The 18,979-nt window shown below is 43.5% G+C and overlaps 1 protein-coding gene across 14 annotated transcripts in view; it reads right to left on the bottom strand.

The window, feature by feature from the left end:
* Window positions 1-18,979, bottom strand: part of WWOX (WW domain containing oxidoreductase) — a 1,143,691-nt gene that overhangs the window by 691,919 nt on the left and 432,793 nt on the right. For 3 of the 14 annotated variants that reach the window (XR_013530200.1, XR_013530201.1, XR_013530202.1), the window contains one exon: window positions 1-18,979. This exon is cut by the window's left edge and continues 168,778 nt beyond it; it is cut by the window's right edge and continues 18,997 nt beyond it. The exons of the other annotated variants lie outside the window; for them this stretch is intronic. The gene's annotated coding sequence lies outside the window, so the exon portion shown is untranslated. 14 annotated transcript variants of the gene reach the window in all.

Genomic DNA, 18,979 nt, shown 5'->3' with positions numbered 1-18,979 from the left:
AGAAACATAGAGACAGAGACAGAGGGCGGAGAGACAGAGAGAGAGAGAGAGAGAAAAGAAAAGAAAAAAAGAAAGTTCTTCTCTGAGCAACTGACTCTCCATCTATGATGTGAGGAAGCTGGAATCCAAGATCGCTGAAGTTACAGGTTGCCAGATTTCTGCCACCCTTAAGGCTTATCACGAAAAGCCAGACACTGAGAAACAAACAGGACTTTTCATTGTCCTCAAACCCCTACCTAAGTTCATTTTCACCGGCCAAATTTAAAAATCAATTAATAAATTTCAACTGCCAAAGAACGTTAAGAAGCCCAGAGGCACCTAAGAACTGCTTAGAAGCAACACCAAAGCATGAAGCCCGAGACAGATGGGTTTACTGTGTGTACTTCATTGTTGACGTAGTATCCCAAAGAAAAAAGTTCTCTGACCTCCACTTACCACTGCCTTATATGCTAATAGCGGCATTGATTTTAGAGTCGTCATGAATCAGTCATGAAAATCTGACTCTTGTTTTTACTGGCAACAAAACACTGCAATTAGCACCTTGAATAAGAGGCACTTTCTGGATGGGCTTTGGTGAGAGCAATCCTTCCTGTTAATTCTTTGTTAATTACTCATAGTACAGGAGACTGGACTAACACTAGACTATGTTAGAATACCCACACCTCCCACTTACCAGTCCTGTGCCACAGCCACCTTGAATCTTTGCACAATGGCACCGAGCTTCCCAACCTGGGCACTACTGATATTTGGTGGTGGGGGTGCTCGTGGGAGCTGCAGGATCTTTAGCAGCATCCCTGGCTTTTACCCAGTAAATACCAGTGTCCCTTTTCTCCCTCATCCCCTGCCCTCCTGAACTCACAACCCCAGATGTCTCCAAACTCTGACACGCACTCCCTGGCAGGCAAAATCATCCCTGATTAAGAACCACTGGACTAAAGAATAGCCTGTTCATTAAGCTACCATAAAGATTAAATGCAATAACACAGATTTTTAAAGAGGGTTAGTGAGCTATAAGGTGCATGGTAGCACCGAAACACACATGGTTAAACTCATCAAGAGATAAAAGTCTGGCTGGGTGCAGTGGCTCATGTCTGTCATCACAGCACTTTGGGAGGCTGAGGCAGTCTGATGACTTGAGGGCAGGAGTTCAGGACCAGCCTGGCCAACATGGTGACACCCCATCTCTATAAAAAATATAAAAATTAGCCAGGTGTGGTGGTGGACACCTGTAGTCCCAGCTACTCAGGGGGCCGAGGCAGGAGAATATCTTAAATCCAGGAGGCAGAGGCTGCAGTAAGCTGCGATCACACCAATGCACTCCAGTTTAGGCGAAAGAGTAAGACTCTGTCTCAAAAGAAAAGAAAGCGAGACACAAGTCAGATGGAAAAGAGGCTTCTGCTACCAGCTTAGAAGAGTGAATTGATTCAAAGTTGTCCTTAGGGTGTGTGGAGTTGTTCATCCGTTCATCCCTACGAGGTATTTTTAAGTCAATTTTGTGGAAGTGTACTTGATATCCAGTAAGTCACACTCCTGTAAAGGGTACACTGTCCAAATGTTTTGACAGATGTTTACATCTCAGTCACAGGCAACACCGTCACCAAGTGCAGGATGAGTTCCTGGTTTGCTTTGTGACAAACTCACTTTGAAATAAGAATACACCACGTTATATCCTGTGTCAAAAGTTTTTCATTCAATTCACCATCTTAGGATTTGGTTTTCTGGAAGCCATTAGGTGAACGAAGACAGTCCTGAGGATCACCCCGTGGGGGTCAGCTTTCCCAGGATCTACGGCCAGCTTCACGGGCCTCAGAGCAATGCAGTGTGTCACGTTCAGCGGTTGCTGTCTTATGGTTCTTAACAATGTCATGCATAAAGCTGAGCTCTGTAATGCCAATGCCAATGCCAATGGAACAACAAAGCAGGTATCAGGGACCTGGAGTCTCAGCTTATGTGGTGGACCTGCCGGACCATCCCAAGACAGGTTCCTGACAACCTACTGTCTGCCCACTGGCACGCTGGGCCAGGCCAGACCAGGCCAGCTCCTCTCTCCCAGACCCCACCTCAAGATCACTGCCACCCTCAACCCAGGTTTCCTAAGCAGGAAAGACCCACAACCCGTGTTGCTTTCTACTCCAAATACGGGCCTGGGCTGGACGTGGGGATGGTTATGAGTCAGAAAAAGCTGCAGTCTTGACACGTCCTGGGTGGGCAGGACACAGGGTTCTGGGCTGCCGACGGGAAGAAAAGCCTCTTGCCCATCCTGTCCCAGTAGAAGAATGTGTGCTAGAAAAAAGGATCAAATCTTTTGGGGGACACCTGTCTGCACTAGGTTCAGGTGTTCGGCCTATGGAAAAGGGAGAATAACTTCCCTGCCCCTGGCTAGAACCCCACATTTTCATTTCGCAATGGATCTCGTATATTACACCAGCCTCACTGGGGCCTTTTCCCATTTCAACATGTATCGTTGGGGAATCACTTGCATTAGACAGCCCCCCCATGGGAGTCCTTATTTGCGGCAGCCGGGGGAAGGACAGCTCAGCACCACCACGTTTCCTCTTGGAAGAAAAGGTTGCAAGGATCCAGGACCAGCAGTGCCTTCAAGGGCATCAGCTCAGGGAGGAGACAGGAAGCGATCAGGAACGGGCCTCCAGCGCTCTGCACTGACTTCCTGCTGCTTCTGCCCTGACTCCCTAGCTCCAACTCTTGGTGGAACTAAAGCTCTTCCTCAAGATCTCTGATCTCACATTCCTCTGCTCAACGTAAACCCGGAACAATCTGTTAACTGACGACCAGAGCTGACGTGTAAGCATGCACACTGGAATACCATTGTGGAAACTCTTTCATCAAAATTACAAAAGCCAGAGCTGCTTACTGGATGTCAGAAGCAGATAGGATGATACATGTGCTCTCCAGCCATAAAATATAATGTTCCAATCAAATGATAAATCATGCTTATATGATTTTTATATCTCCATTTAAAAGAAAAAGAATTATACTTTCTTCTCAGACTTTTGTTTTTTTAAAGCCATGTACATCTTTCTGAAACTTCTAGTAATTCTCAAGTCAGGGCAACCTGGATCAGAGTCAGTAAAAATGGAACAAACTAGGGGAGAAGAAGATATTGCTGGCATCTTTTTTGTTAATGTCCCCTTCAAAATGCAGTGGATGCTGACAGGCATTTTATGACTCAATCCCTATGGAAAAGAAAGAACCAAAAGAACAATTTCTTTCAAGCAAGTATTTCCCACTTGACTTTATAAGAAAATTTGGCTGAGCATAGTGGCTCATGCCTATAATCCCAGTACTTGGAGAGACCACGGCAGGAGGACCACTTGAAGCTAGCAATGTGAAACCAGGTGACACACACCTGCAGTTCCAGCTACTGAGGAGGCTGAAGCAGGAAGACTGCTGCTGCCCAGGAGTTGGAGCTGGCAGTGAGCCTTAAACACGTCACTGCACTCCAGCCTGGGTGCCAGACCTAGACCCTTTTTAAAAAAAAAAAAGGAGAAGAGAAAGAACATCTATGTATTATAAAAATATCTATAAAAATCAAAATAGTTCATACTTTAACCTCCCTTATTATATACTACATGTTATTTAGCACAATGCTAATATGTTGTTATTTAATAAGATAAATATATGCTGGACGGGGTGGCTGATATCTGTAATCCCAGCATTTGGGAGGCCAAAGCAGGCGTATTACCTGAGGTCAGGAGTTCAAGACCAGCCTGGCTAACATAGTGAAACCCCATCTCTACTAAAAATACAAAAATTAGCTGGGTGTGGTGGCGGGCACCTGTAATCCCAGCTACTCGGGAGGTTGAGGCAGAAGAATCGCCTGAACTGGGGAGGTGGAGGTCACAGTGAGCCAAGATTACACCATTACACTCCATCCTGGGTAACAGAGCAAAACGCTATCTCAATCAATCAATCAATCAATCAATGAAATCTCTAGTCAACTAAATTTACCAATTAAGTTGCATTTTTAATGGAGGGAGAGTGAAAAGAAAGTGGCTTACAGCAACAACAACAAAAATCAACAAAAAAGGAGTATTGCTCGTCATGGCTGTGTCTGGTTCCAATATCATTCATACCACGACGATTGCCTTTAGAAACCAACAAGAGCAGTACCTTTGCAATAAAAATTGTAACTTCATAAAGAGAAAAAAGCGGGAAGGAAATCAGCCCCAACACATCCGAGAATTACAAAGTGATGTTTGCAGGCTAAAACACACTTCATGTTATTTGATGTTGACTTGATAACCACTCAAATTGGAATTGCCACAATTTAATGAAAGCGCCCATACGATCCACAAGAAACAGAGACCTAAGTGAATTCTGCCTTCGTACAGGAGCTCATGTTAATAAAACACTCAGGGAAAGAAGAACAAGGAGAAAAAGAAATTGCTGGTATTTTTTTTCTTTTTTTTGAGATGGAGTTTCGCTCTTGTTACCCAGGCCGGAGTGCAATGGCGCGATCTCGGCTCACTGCAACCTCCGCCTCCTGGGTTCAGGCAATTCTCCTGCCTCAGCCTCCTGAGTAGCTGGGATTACAGGCACGCGCCACCATGCCCAGCTAATTTTTTGTATTTTTAGTAGAGACGGGGTTTCACCAAGTTGACCAGGTTGGTCTCGATCTCTCGACCTCGTGATCCACCCGCCTCGGCCTCCCAAAGTGCTGGGATTACAGGCTTGAGCCACCCCGCCCAGCCGGTATTTCTTAAAATGGGATGTGTTCTGATCTGTAATTTCTTGACCCTAAAACTCCAGCTCGTGGCTGCACTCTGGGACTCCCCTGATAGCCTCGGCCTTCTGCAGGGAGTGTGTGAGCTGCTGTTCCAGAAGCCCCCAGGGTCACGTTCTCATAAATCAGATGCTGTGCTGGACATCACGGATGTGGGAAAACGGAGCATCTTTCAACAGGGAAGCGTGAGTGCAATGTGCAGAAACTACTTCCATTGACAGGAGTACACACTGTACCATATTACGAAAGGCAAAGTTTTTTCACCCAAGGTAAAGCAAAATAAATATGGAAGGATAACTTCCCCCACCTCCATCAGACTGTCTAGGGGGAATTAAAATATCATCACCCAGATAGAGAGTACAGGCATTTAAAATTCACAAGGAATCAGACTAGAGTTGCTACTAAGCCCATGACCTTCAGCTCCCCAAACACTTATGATTCGGTAATTACCGGATGGCATTGTTACTGATAGCTGTATTACTTCCTCTCGTATAGAGCCGTTTGAACACAGGGGCGGAAGCAGGATTCTCAGCATTTGCTGAGTAAGGCAGGGAATCCAGTTTACGGCTGTCTACCTTATCTTTGATTTCTACATAATGGCCCATATTAAACACGATGGAAAGTATTTTAGGTCCTTTGGTTTAGATATGTGTTTTTAAATGAAGGTAGCCATTATTACTATACCAACAACCTTAGATAAAAATAGGTGGGCAAGCCACTGCTCAAAGGATTAAGAGCATGATTTCTGCTCGTTCCAACGTTAGGTTTTGTTTGTTTTGTTTTGTTTTTGAAACGGAGTTTCAATCTGTCCCTGAGGCTGCACAGTGCAGAGTACAGTGGCGTGATCTCAACGCACTGCAACATCCACCTCACAGGTTCAAGCAAGTCTCCTGTCTCAGCCTCCCGAATAGCTGAGATTACCGGCGTGCGCCACCATGCCCAGCTAATTTTTGTATTTTTAGTGGAGACGGGGTTTCATTATGTTGGCCAGGCTGGTCTTGAACTCATGACCTCAAGTGATCCACTTCCCCAGGGCCTCCCAAAGTGCTGGGATTACAGGCGTAAGCAACTGCGCCCAGCCCAGTGTTAGATTTTTAACCCAACCAGATATCCGACTCAGACGCTTGACTTCATCATCCCAAGTCACATCAGAGCCCCTCCATTGTAACCTTGCCCGGACGTTTTACCAAAGCTAGCGAAGGCATCCCATCTGCTCAGTTACTTATTAGTGTTGCTATAGAATACCATTTCCTCTTGCGGCTGATAAAATATTAATCAAAAACAGGAACTGAGCAATTTCCCAGTGTAGATGTCTTCTAATGGTAGTACAGGGAGTCAAAGAGAGAACTGGAGGTCATATAACAGCTTCTGAAGAAGGCAGAGAAGAGTGACATCGGAGACAGAGGAAGAGACTGCAGGCACAGCCCAGGAGCAGGAGGAGCAACTGCTGTGTGCACAGAGGACAGCTTCCAAACTGTGAACACAAGCGCCTTGTGGGAAAAGGCACAGCCTCAGAAACACTCAAAGAATTCGGTTTTCATTGTTCTTCAACGTACAGCAAGCCTTCAGTTAAGCAAAATTGTGTCTTGATTTCACTAGTTATGCTTTTTAATCTTAACCCTTACTTTTCAACTCCTTCTAGGTTTCATGAGTCTACACCCTGCCTTAGTAAAGAGAGTACGTCAAAGATGAAGAAATCTCAAATCAGCTTCTGAGGTTTAAAAAATAAAGTGCCTTCCATCACTGCCCTTCTCTTCCATACGCCTGGGTATATGAAAAGATCACAGGCTGTGGGCGTAGACAGTCACGGGTTTGTAACAGCTCTACCACTTACTGCAAAGTGACTCACAGCAAAATACTTAATCTCTCTGAATCTGTTTCCTGAAAACTTTCAAAATGTGCCTTCTGTGAGCTTCAAATACTCACTGTCCCCACACCCAGTATCCAAACTGGATACATACCAATAAAAATCCAGACAAATGCCCTCCTTCTCCTCTGAGCCACCCCACTCCCACACACAAGTCTCTTTTCATAGGTTTAGGGTCAAATGTATTTTCACATGGGCTTCTCGTGCCAAAAAGAAGTATTTGTTAAGGTGCTGATCAGACGCTACCTAATATTTTGAGAGACTCTTTTGGAACTAGTGAAATAAGAAGACACTTGGAAAGGCAGCCATCTTGATAATACCTACAAGCTAGGGTGGGAACCAATATGATGTTGCATTTCTTTGGTTAATATTAATTCAGAATGTATATATATTAGCGTGTTTAATTCATCAATGCGCATGACAACCCTGTAATGTAAGTAGAGCTCAACCAGTTGAACAAAGAAAGAAACCTCAACACATCATTAGCCCAGCTTCACACAGGTAGAAGGCAGTAGGGTCAGAATAAGAACTTGAGCCTTGTCTTTGAGCTCTCTCTAGCTTCTTCACCTGTTTCTGATATTCTGCGGCAATATCCCATCACCACCCACCAACAAGCTCCCATTAAAAAGTAGGATCTTTGGTTCAATTCACTGACTTCAGAAAAGAAAAAATAATATAAAGGCCAGGCCTGGTGGCTCATACCTTATTTCCAGCACTTTGGGAGGCTGAGGCAGGAAGATCATCTGAGGTGAGGAGTTAGGGACCAGCCTGGGCAACACAGCAAGACCCCATCTCTACTTACTTTAAATACATCAATACAAACAGTATCAAAGAGTCGAGAAGATAAAATGACCTTTGAGGCTGCTCCAGGAGCCGGTGGAATGAAGAATGAAGGTATGGAGGACAGCTGTCAAATGGTTTAAAGCAAGGAAGTCATTTCTTCACTGCACAGTTAAACAGAACAGACTCAATTCTACAAGGCTCAGGAAGTCTGTTTCCAGAAGGGACCTGGACACAATCTCCTTGACCCTGCAAATTCAACCCTTCACCCATAACTGCTCGCCCTGGTGACCATCCCCCTCAACCCCGGAACAGCACTGTCTATTTTGAGCTCCTCTGTCCTCTTTTGGTTGTTACCACCATGGAAAAATGTAAACTCATCTCTCGCCTATCAGATACCACCGAGGCTCCCCTAAACTCAGAAAAACTGGACCTCTGGCGGCAGTGAAGAGCAAAGCAGTCCTCATCAGAGATGTTCTAATATCTGGACCTCGGATTTGGGGAGGGTGAATCATTGACCGTAGTACAGGGTTAGCCAATGCAGGGATCCATGATACTTTCCCCACATACCCCAAACTTCACAACAAACATTACTAATCAGCCACGGTCCTCCTGCCCTGGACCCACCCGCCCCCGCCAGTCTAGACTGAGTCCCAGCCCCTTTCCCCCAGACAGTCCTGACAGCCCCCGCCCATCTACGTTTAGCATCTGAGACGACACTTCTTCAAGCTCTGTTAGTTTTACAGAACCGCCAGCATGAGCAGGCTAGCTGCTCTCTAACACTCGTGTGCAAAATATGTGTGCAAAACTGGTGAGCTTTCCATCAGCCTTCCCAGCCTTGAAAATGAAATCAGAAGTCTTCGAGACACTAAAATCAATTATGACTGTGATGGGCTGTTCAAATCACTCATTTTAATGTGTATACCCTTAATTACCAGCCACTTTTACATCGAAAAAATTCACTCTGAGTTGAGTGTTTCTATCAAGACCTTGGCTCTCTTCGCCATCATCCATTAGAATGATAAAAATCCATTTTCAAAATTTAGAGTCTGGCCTTGCAATCCCATGCCTGGGAACTCATCCCATAGGAATAAAAGCTTCAGTCTGGACATGTGAACAAGGATGCTTATTGTATCACTATCTGTGGCCAGGAGGGGAGTGGAGGGAGAAACGTGGAGAAGTGAATGCCCCTCACTATGTTCCATCTGGGAAATGACCACATAGTCACGATATGTCCCCAGCACAAAAAACCACGCTACAATACCGAACCGTGTGCATGGAATGATTCCATGTTCTATCAGGCAGAACTAATGCAAAGGAAAAAAAAAATCTCAAAAACCTTTAGTCCATTCAGGCTGCGATCACAAAATAGCATAACCCAGGTGGCTTATAAGTAAGAGAGATTTATTTCTCACAATTCTGGAGGCTGGAAGTTCAACATAAAGCTGCTGGTAGATGTTGTGTTGGGCAAGGGTCCACTCTGGCTCACAGACGGCACCTGCTCACTGTCTCCTAACATGGTGAAAGGGATGAGGGTCTCTCTTGGGTCTGTCTTATAAAGGCACTAATCCCATTCACGGGGATGAGTGACCTCGGCCCTCATGACCTAATCATGTCTTAAAAGTCCTACCTTCTTTTAGGACATGTAACGTACATGTATTATATAGATGTATAATATAAACGAAAACAACAGAAGGAAACATATTAGATTGCTAACACGTTTTACATCCCATGGAAAGGTTTGACATGGGAAGAGGGTAGAGGAAGAAACTAAGCCAAAATGTAATCAAAATCATGGCCCTAAAGACGAGTATTCACGAGCAACACACTCACTGCCTATAAGAAAGCGATCGGCGCGCGTTGAGCGGCCCTCATTGGGTCCTCAGCACACCCCAAGCACTTTAACACACAAAACCCCTCACAACTGGGAAAGGTAATGTCAAGAGCCGCCTTTTAGAGATGAGATCCCTGAGGCCAGGGGGCACAGGCCACCTGCACAAGAGCCACACAGCTAATAGGAGGAGCCGACTGACCCCACTTCAAAGACTATACGTCCATCTACAGTTACCTAACGTATAAGATTAAATTAGAAAACAGTTAAACAAAAACTACACCTATCAACGAACGGGAGGTGAGAAATCGGCTCAGAAAACAGTGAACAAGCAAGTTGTTTTTCTGTAAGCTGCCTTTTCCGATACTTCAGAAGACCACAGCTGTGAACCACAGTGCCACTGAGTACCACAGAGCACATGTGGATGTTGCTAGCTAAGGGCTAAAAGGTCATTTTTTGTACAGTGAAATCACAGGATAATCCATTTCTCTACCACCCGGCTAAAGGAGATCCCTGTCTTGAAGCCAGACACCTCCGAGGAAGCAGGTCCTGGTCTGACACCACTGGGACCTCTCTGCGTGCACCTGCCCGCTGGTTCCCCAGGGCCTTATATGTGCCTGGTGCACAATCGGCATTCATTAAACATTTCTTAAATAAATGAAACCTAGGTGCCTAGTAAATATGTGTTGCTAACACTAAAATTGTAAGTTTCCATTGTGTAGAAAAGGAAAAATTACTCCTAAGAGAGCCGTGAGTATATTATATAAAGATACATTTATGGGCAAGGCGCGGTGGCTCACACCTGTAATCCCAGCACTTTGAGAGGCCGAGGTGGGCGGATCACTTCAGGTCAGTAGTTCTAGACCAGCCTGACCAAGATGGTGAAACCCAGTATCTACTAAAATTATAAAAATTAGCCAGGCGTAGTAGCAGTCCTCTATAGTCCCAGTTACTCGGGAGGCTGACGCAGGAGAATCGCCTGAACCTGGGAGGTGGAGGTTGCAGTGATAAGAACACATCACTGCACTCTAGCTTGGGTGACAGAGCAAGACACCATCTCAAAAAACAAAAAAGTATAACATAAATGATAATAACAACAAAAACAGCGACAACTACCACATATTAAGCGCCATTTAAAAAGCACCGTGCTAGACTCTGTGGGTCCATATTTCATGTGACTCTTACGAAAACATTGGAGAGCACAAACTGTTGTTCTCATGTAACAGATGAGGAAACTGAAGCTCCAACCATCTAATTACCAAGTTGAAAGGCGAAGGAAGTTGGGTGCTAGGATGCAAATCCAGGACTGTTCCTTCCCTTTTTAGTCCATCTCTGTGATCTGCACATATATGCTACTCAGTAGTAAAGAAAAGACTGAAGGATACAGTGGCCTGATTCTTCATTTAAAGTTAGACATTCAGAATAAAAAAAAATCATACAACATCACTCTCTTTTTTTTGTTTCATTTTTTCCTTGTTATATACTACACCACCATCTTAATCAACAAGGAAATAAACCTCAAAGCCAAGATAAACACCTCCATGACGTGACCTGTATTTAATTTTTCAAGACTGGTCCCTACATGGATTCAAGGCATAGCCCTTTCCATCCTCACCACCTCGAGCCTCCACCAGACAGGGATTGCAGGGAGTGCTCAGGACTGCTGACAGATGTGTTGACGCAGGGGGATATTTCAGTTTCCACCCTCTCTGGACCACAGCATGACAGTTACAGAATTCAAATCCATTTGTATCCCCTGTTGAATCCCACATAATTCAGCAGACATTCATTACAATGCCATAATGATACCACACAGCCATAAATACATACGCTAAGAGTCGAACAAGACATTCATATTTAAACATAGCTGGAAATAATTTCAGTTCTGGCGATTTTCAATTGCTCATTCTATTACTTTTCTGTGGATGCTTAAAATGTCAAAATATAGGAGACAACCAAGAATAAATGGGTGTGTGTGTGTGCGTGTGTGTGTGTGTGTGTGTGTGTTTAACAATTTCTAGTTTAGCAAGAAAAGGAATTTGGGTACCAAGTTATATCTGGTAAATATTTTCTTTGAGGAAAAGGTAATTTAATAATAGATAAGCTCCTTGATATGTCAATTGGAGAAAAATCATTCACACGCCTATAAAAGGCACTCTAAGATTTTAATATTCTGAGATTCCTGCTTCATATTTGAAGGATGGCTGCCGGATTTCATAAATAAAAAACACATGTAAGACTTGTTCGTAAAACTTTAAAAACTATATAACGCAAACAAATAATGCAGTTAAAATTCAAACCACTTTAAATTCACCATTTTCAAGGAAGAGAAAAAAATGATTTCTGGGGAATCAGTCCCGTGTCTCCAAAAGAGGTGCAGACAGCGAACTGAGCTGACGTCCATAACGGTGATGTTAATGCTGATCTTCTCCTTACGGTTCTCAACCGCAGACAGAACAACAGTTTGGCTTCAGCCTCAATGATGTGTCCATTAACACCTCTCTTCTCTTAGTAGCATTCAGGTATCTTGCTGCGGACTTTTGAATTATTTAAATGCAAGGAACATTAGGAAACCCTCATGTTTAAATTATGCTAAATAAGGATCCTTTCAGCTGGACTTTTGCCAGCATAGAAGTGTACACTCTGCAGGCATGTGTGAAGGGTGTGGAAGAACACGGGTGGACGGTACATGTGCAAAACGGAGAACGATGGTTGGGGAACAAAACTGTGGGGATAAGCCAAGTGTGTAAGATGTTTTCAAGATTCCAGCATCATAGAGGAAATCTGAGTTTACACATTTCAAGAGATGATGTCAATTTTCCTTTTATTGAGACAGAGTCTTGCTCTGTCACCTAGGCTGGAGTGCACCGGCATGATCTCAGCTCACTGCAGCCTCCTCCTGGTTTCAAGGAATTCTCTTGCCTCAGACTCCTGAGTAGCTGGGATCACAGGTCCGTGCCACCACTCAGGTATTTTTTTTTTTTTTTTTTTAGTAGAGACAATGAGGTGTCCTGTTCTTCATTTAAAGTTAGGCACTCCAAATAAGAAAAAAAGGTATCTCAGAATATTAAAATCTTACAGTGTATTTAATAGGCGTGTGAATGATTTTTCTCCAACTGACATACCCAGGAATTTATTATCTATTATTAAATTAACTTTTCCTCAAAAAAATATTTACCAGATATAACTTGGTACCCAAATTCCTTTTCTTGCTAAACTAGAAACTCTCTCTCTCACACATACACACACACACAGAGAGAGACACAGACAGAGACACACACACACATATATACACAGCCTTTATTCTTGGTTCTCTCATATTTTGACATTTTAAGCATCCACAGAAAAGTAACAGAATGAACAATTGAGAATCACCATGTTGGTCAGGCTGGTCTCGAACAGCTGACCTTGTGATCTGCCTGCCTCAGCCTCCCAAAGTGCTGGAATTATGGGCATGAGCTACTGTGCCTGGCTGAGGTAATGCCAATTTTCTAAAATGCTTCCAAATGTCCGGAAAACTGTCAGCATGGGAGCTAAAAATGAATAGAAATCTACCTACAATAAATAAGAGTATCTGTACTAGTGAGTTCGCTCTTTATCTGTTGACCTGGAGGGAAGTGTGTGACGGTCCAGGGAAAATCAAGCAAAAGAGCAGCAGGCATAATAGTACAGTGTTCTTGTAAAAGCCAACAGAAAACCCTCCCTGTATTTGGCGTGGATGTCTGATTACTGATGGAAGAGCTCGGAGAAGGGTATGAAGGGCTCCCGGCGCTGTCAGCTGTGGTCCTTGGGCAGCAGGTACCGCTGGCCTGCGTACGGCGGAAAGAAAGGGCCATGCCAAGAACCACGTTTCTTGCTATTCATTTGGATGGTTTCACTGATTGGGATGAGCACATGCTATGCTTTTAATCTGTGAGAAAACTTTAAGAGAGAGGGCCGTGAAAGGGAGAGAAGAAAGGGGTAAGTGGGGAGGGAAGGGGAGAGAGAGAGAAAGAAAGAGATTCATTGAGAGACAAACAAAACCTAATAATACACAATAAAATTTCTTATCGGTCAAAGATGTTCACCATCAGGTGTCTTTCTGCTTTGCCAGACTGCCAAGATTGGAGCGTTTTTTGTTTGTTTGTTTGTTTGTTTGTTTGTTTGTTTGTTTTGAGATGCAGTCTTGCTCTGTCACCCAGAGTGGAGTGCAGTGGCGTGATCTGGGCTCACTGCAACCCCTGCCACCTGGATTCCAGAAATTCTCCTGCCTCAGCCTCCTGAGTAGCTGGGATCACAAGCACCTGCCACCGCATCCAGCTTTTGGTATTTTTAGTAGAGACTGGGTGTCACCATCTTGGCCAGGCTAATCTAGAACTCCTGACTTTGTGATCCATCAGCCTCAGCCTCCCAAAGTGCTGGGAATACAGGCATAAGACACCAAACCCGGCTTCCTGTTTTTTTTTTTTTTTTCATTTTGATACGGAGTCTTGCTCTGTTACCCAGGCTGGAGTGAAGTGTCGCAATCGTGGCTCACTACCACCTCTGACTCCTGGGTTCAAGCAATTCTCCTGCCCTCACCTCCCGAGTAGCTGGGATTATAAGCGTGCACCACCACGCCTGGGTAATTTTTGTATTTTTAGTAGAGACGGGATTTCACCATATTGGTCAGGCTGGTCTTCAACTCGACCTTGTGATTCGTCCACCTCGGCCACAAGTGCTGGGATTACAGGTGAGAGCCACCACACCGGCCATTATTCCTTTTTTTAACTAAAGGTGCTGACTTACTGGAAGACGACCCTTCACCCTCTGCTAAGCCACCTTTGCAGAAGAAACTGTTGCAGAATTGCTGAACACGCAGGCCTGGAGCAACGTGGAGTCTGGCAGGTGGAAAGGCAGGTGCGGATGGGGGTGGTTGTGAGGAGAGGCCAGCAAGAAAGCTGACGGAAGCGTTCCATCTCACCTGGGCACCAGCCTGGCTCTGCATAGGAATAGCTATCTGATGCCTGCAGGGCTCCACCACACATTTCTAAGGAAGTTCACAGATAACATGCAAGTCATCTATTTCTTTCTGAGCACTTCCAGGGAAATGGTCACCATACCAAGCAAACCATTAGAAATAAATAAAAAGAGCTGGCATTTCATCTCAACGTCTCTCTCAAACATAGATATGCCATTTAATTCCGTGTTAGTTAAGACCCTACGACGAGCCTAGCTATATGCAGAGTATGAAATTATATCTTAAGTTTCCTTAGCTGGGTGTGGTGGCTCACACCTGTAATCCCAGCACTTTGGGAGGCTGAGATGAATGAATCACCTGAGGTCATGAGTTTGAGACCAGCCTGGTCAACATGATGACACCCCATCTCTATTTTTAAAAAATAATAAAAAAGTTTTTTTTTTTAGTTTCCCCCACACACATTATGAAATCTATTTTTTCTGATTATAAAAATGACAAATTCATTTCAGAAAATGGTCAACTATGGAATAATTTATTTTGTTTTGTTTTCTGTTTTTGAGACAGGGTCTCGCTCTGTCACCCAGGCTGGAGTGCAGTGACACGATTTCGGCTCACTGTAACCTCCACCTCCTGGGTTCAAGGGATTCTCCTGCCTCAGGCTCCATGGTAGCACGAGCCACCATGCCCAGCTATTTTTTTTTTTTTTTGTATTTTTAGTAGAGGTGGGGTCTCGATCTCCTGACCTCAGGTGATTCACCCTCCTTGGGCTCCCAAAGTTTTGGTATTACAGGTGTGAGCCACAAAAATGCCTGTAATTCTCAAAACACAGACCATGGCCCTCTCACTACCTGCTGTATGAAACTTCACTTTATGGTGCTCTATTCCCAGCACTCAACTGATGAGTGGCACTTAATAGATAATTCGATGGTATTTTCCCAGAGAAGTGAGGCAGACAAAGTATAGTAACATTATTTATGTAATTCTATTTTCTATGCCTGTGTTTTTATATAGCTAGAAAACCACTCTGTGCATACTGTTTTTAAACTGCTTATTCCAGTTAATAATATATTGCAAGCCTTTTGCCAACGCTAAACACATTTTTTAAATGCATCAAGAAGCCCTTGCTAACTTGTCCTGGGACAGGTAAGGAATATGGTACACTTATCCATCAAGGAAGCTGTTATCAGCACCAAGGGCCCAGAGGAAGGGCCATGATGCGGCCTCTAGACGTACCAGGACTGCGGACCATGACCACTTCACCTGTGCTCACCTTTTAGCTCACTGCACCGCTTTTACCTCCACACATGGAAAATCAATCTGTCCTTTGCCAAGCAAATGAATAGTGCAAACACGCCAACAGGAAAATTTCATGGGCCTAATAGTGAACTCACAAGCTGTTTTCAAGCAGTTGTACACGCACACGCTCAACTGCAGCTGTTGCACATAATTAATGTGCTAATTATACATAATTATCTAATTACTAAAGGAGGGAGTCAAAGCAAGTGCGGGAAGAAAGATATGAAAATCTGCTCTTTTTAGAATGTTCCATCGCATGGACGAGGTTGCTGGATCTGAAAGTCACTCTGAGTTTTTTTTTCTGATGCCTGAAGGCTCTATACGGAGAGAAAAGTCTCTAAATGCTTGAGCAATATTTATGGCTTGGCTGATTTTAAGTCATTCTATTAACAGAATAGGTTTCTCAAGAAATACTACATGAAGAAAATTGTGTGAGACAATTACTCTTTTGCAACATTGTGTGAACCAGGACTTGTGACAGATTCCTGCAAGGAAAGAAAGTTTCCCAACGGATGTTCCGAAGAAGGCTGTCATAGAAAGCGATAAAAAGGAAGAAAAAGTGTGGAAACTGCAACATACGTTTTTAGAAAACACTGTTTTTAGAATGCAAGTCTTTCCTGTAAGGGTGATTCCAACAAATACGAAGTACGTGGGTGGATGATAAGCGGTGGTGTAACTTTGGAAAATACCATTTGTTCCCCTTCTTAGAGAGGTATATGAGACGTTCACATACAAAGGCTCTGATAAGTACTGTATTTCTGAAATATTAATAGTTTTGACCATGGCATCCTTTTACTCACCTCTGTGTATTCCTAAGTACCTATGGGAGTTACAGGTAATGTATATTGGAGGTCAGGCTACCATTTTACTACTTTCCTGGATCATTCATTCACAATAAAGTTGAGTTTCACGTCGAATTGAACCCAACACCAAAGATCCTACAGTAAAAGCTAAAGCAAACTCTGCTCCTTGAAGGAGCCTCAAGGAATGTCACTTCCCAGGGATTCCTTCCGTCATACACAGGGCGGTGGATACACTGTCTCCACCATTATTTCCTAAGACCCAATAATTATATCTTTTATCAAATGTTACCCACACTATTTCTTGAGAATATTCAAGCTCTTACAAATTAAATTCCAGCTCTGAAAAGAGAGTCTCCTACTTATGAAGAGAAGATAATTTAGCACCGTTGAGGTATAATTTATTTTATTAATTTATCAATTCATACCCTGTCTCCTTCCAAAAATGATTTGAGGCATCTTTTTTTTTTTTAACGCTATCATCAAAATTCAATGGGCCATGACAAACGGAGGGAATGAAAACAGAAACCGGCTGGAAGCGCCAAAGGCGCGCGCTCATTACGTTTACTATTTAACTTTTCATCTTGGGCCATAAAAATTGTCCTAATAAAAGATCCATAAATATCTTCTAAATGTGCAAAGCAACAGCTGTGGTGACCCGCTCTTGTCACTGAGGGGCCTTCCTGCCTGGGATGCCTGAGAAGTTCATACTGAGCAAGAACTAGATCTAGATTCTTCCAAAACGGGATTCCGATGGGAGGGCTGCATTCGGAAGTGAAGGCATCGCTGCATTCCTGTTTTTAAATTCAGTTTCAAAGCAATAAATCAGTAACCTTCACTGATTTACAAGCCAATCAAGCTGGTTTTACCATCACTAGTGTAAGTACATGTGAAAACATTAATTATGTATCACATATACATAATAACATGAAGACCTGGGACATGTATCTCATTGAAGTCCCACCCAGAAATCCTTCTCTTCCATTTTGGCTCCACACATAGTAGGGACTCAACTCATATTTGCTGAATAAACAAATGAATGCATTCCACTTGAGAACTGCTTTTTTAAAAACTCTATTTCTAACCATGCATTGAATGCTCAGTAAATACAATTAACTGCCCAACAATTTCGAGTGATAAAATGGGTTTTCATGAACATGTTTAATTCTACTGAACACATTTTTAAAATCAGAAACACTCAAAACTCAGTACTATTTTTCCCTCACACCTCTTACAAATTAAATTCCGCAAACAAATCGACTTTTAAAAGTGTATTATCATCATAGTACATTTCTGCATGAACAATACATAAGAGTAATGGCTTTTATAATGTGGTCCCTAAATGCAAGTTTACAAGAACCAGCAATGGACGCTATTCAATACTGGGAGTTCTTTCTCTGTGTCTGTGTCTTTTTCCTTTTATGTAATACACTATTCTGAGGAAACTCCGCAGGGCTGTTAGAGTTGATCACACAATCTTTATCATTATTTTTCCAGGTTTCTAAAATTAACTGTAAGTTGGATTTCTAAGTTTAGAATCTTGGATGGAATATCTTGTGTTTGAAGCCAGCGTTTCTAAAATTCTTTATTTCTGATGCCCAGCAAGTTTCCTACGACTTCTTTTCATATGTAAAGTGGATCTATGAGATGCCGTCTTGCACACTGAATGCAGAAGACAGTGTGAAGAGAAGTGGCTGGTGTTTCAGCACTAAACGGATAATCTGTCATAAACAGCACGTTGTACTGAATATTCAGGTCAAGACGTCTCTGTCTCATTCCAGCAGACCCTTCTGACAAAAGCCATCCCATGTCTGCCAGAAGTATCGAGTCCAGCTGAGGACAAATTTCAAGATGAACCTGAAATCAATTTGCCATCAAATTTTCATGCCTCTCCCAGACTATCTGTGGCATTTTAATTACCAACACCCTGGGGGGGGTGGGTACTACAGATATTGACACTTAGCTCCTACAATAAACTTTATTGGCAACCTCTGTCTGAATGCAGTACTCAACGAGAATAACAAGAAATATATTAGGGAGATGTAAGGGAGGATGTGCTGTAATCACTCGAAACCATTTTGTTCAAAGGGCCTGGGCATTTCTTTGGCAACAGGGGGTAGAATGCCTGCCCTCTGAAGTACGAATGACCTTGACATTCAACTGGCCTGCAACGTGCATGGGACAGCAAAGTGTCATCTTGTCCCTTTTGTTTTCAGCTGGATGTTTCTGGTGTGCATCATTTCAGAGCACTCAGAAGATTTCAGATCCTTACCGAAGGCATCCCTGTAAACTTGGCTAAAAGCCTTGATTGAAGGGAGCAGAGGTAGTGGACTAACTGTATTAGGAGATGATGTGTGTGCTGGGGAGGGGAAGATAACCGGCTGCCTTTACATGAATGACAGCCATCCTGTGCCTTTTCCTGATTTTTGTACAGACAGTTGGAAGGGTTGTAAATATCAAAAAGGGGAGGAGCAGCGATTTGCTAACCACAGAGGATTGTTGGTCTCTGAAAACACCCTGGGACTACAAATGTGCAGTTTGAACCAGGTGCACACAACAGCCCATTAGGTCCAGTGGCTTTTGCTGCTGGACACATGGGGCAGGCACATGTCATCTTGCTCCCCCCAATGGTGACATCAGATGGAAACAACACGTAAAACCAACAATCACCATCCTTGCACCTTTGTGACTCTGTGGCCAGCACCGGAACAGGCACACTGCA

The sequence above is a fragment of the Callithrix jacchus genome, chromosome 20 (genome assembly GCF_049354715.1).
Source record: "Callithrix jacchus isolate 240 chromosome 20, calJac240_pri, whole genome shotgun sequence".
Classification (NCBI taxonomy): domain Eukaryota; kingdom Metazoa; phylum Chordata; class Mammalia; order Primates; family Cebidae; genus Callithrix; species Callithrix jacchus.
Note: the sequence above shows the minus strand (reverse complement) of the source record. Positions and strands in the feature narration are given on the sequence as shown.